The sequence below is a fragment of the Pteropus vampyrus genome, unplaced genomic scaffold (assembly GCF_000151845.1).
Source record: "Pteropus vampyrus isolate Shadow unplaced genomic scaffold, Pvam_2.0 Scaffold42, whole genome shotgun sequence".
Lineage (NCBI taxonomy): Eukaryota > Metazoa > Chordata > Mammalia > Chiroptera > Pteropodidae > Pteropus > Pteropus vampyrus.
In genome coordinates, this window is record NW_011888823.1 from 3,820,401 (window position 1) to 3,822,021 (window position 1,621).

Below are 1,621 nucleotides of genomic sequence, written 5' to 3' on the forward strand. Positions count from 1 at the left end.
AGTAGAAAAGAAATGAGTGATTTTGAATAGTTTGAAAAGTAACCCTCACTCCTTGCTGTTTTAAAGGATGGGGGAATGGGAGGGGGGACAGAGCCCCTGTTCCCCCTCCTTTACAGTACTGTGGCTTTCCTGCAGGTAGAAATGGTGCCCTGTGCTTCTTGGTCTCTCCTCACCCCAGTGCCTAGCACCCTGCTTGACCCACGCAGGATAATAGGTGTTTACTTCGCTGTGGGGGAAGGAAGAACGGGACAGACATGTATGTATGATGGTCCACTGCACCAAGGAAGAACGGGACGGACATGCATGTATGATGGTCCACTGAGCGCTAGGCCTGCACCAAGCCCTGGCATCTGTTATTTCGTTGTCCTAACAACTCTATAAGGTAATAGTGTCCTCGTGTTAAAGATGAACAACTAAGGCTCAGGGAGGCTAAATGACGTACCCCGTGACAGAGCTAATAAGTGACAGAGCCAGAATTCAGTCCTGGTTTAGTCTGACCTCAAAATCCAGGCTATTTCTGCTGATGTTGTGTTGCCAGCCAAGGTAGAGAGTCTGCCAGGAAACAGACGACACATTCAATCTGGTAATTGGAGGGCAACTTTAAGAAAGGATTACTCTACAAGGCTATGGGCAGGGTATAGCAAACATGAAGGACAGTGCAGTTCCCTGGGGCTAGTGACAATGAGCCTCTGCCACCATCTCTGGGCCTGACAGGTGAGGGGATGGAGCAGGTGTGGAACTTAGAGGGTCAGAGCTCTGTGGACAGGGCCACCTGACTAGAACTGTCACCTTTGGCTGAGGGATGAGAGAAGGACAAATACCCCAATCCCACTGGCTCCTTTTCTCCTCCCCTCTCTGGTGAAGATCTCCATCGGCCAAACCCATCCAAAGCTGGAGGACGAAGAGCCCAGTGACGTGTCCACACTGGCCAGCTCCAAGCACAGTAGAGAAGGGTGGAGATGGATGTGGGGGACAAATGGAAGATAGCCAGCCAAACAAGGCTAAAGAAGATATGTGGGCCTGGGCTGGCTGAGGATGGCAGCGTACTGACCCTTCAGAGGTGGAAGCTGGCCACCGCCTTTCACCTGATGACTGGGACAGCTCCAAAATGGCCTCCCTGCTCTCATGCTCTTCCACCCCCCAACCTCCACTCGGAGCCAGGAGATTTTCTTAAAATATGGCCCAAATCATGTCTCTCTCTTGCTCAAAACCACTCAATGGCTTCTCTACAGGATAAAATCTAAAATCCTCAATGAAGCCCAAGAAGTCCTGCAGATCTGATCTCTGTCTACCTCCCCAGTCTCCTCTTAGGCCACACCCCAGTGTTCACCACTCCCAGCCACACTGGTCTCCTTGAAGTTTCCAGAATACCCAAGCTCTTTCAGCTTCCAGGTGGCCTCCACCACCTTCACAAGGCTTGTTCCTTCAGTGGAGAATGATCACAGCACACCTGCCACTGTAAACACACACACACATACACACCATAAACGCACATACCATGTGTATGCACATACACACCATATACAAACATACATGTACACACATATACCACACATATATACACCACATGCACACTGATATACACACATCACAGACACACCACACACATACCACATACACA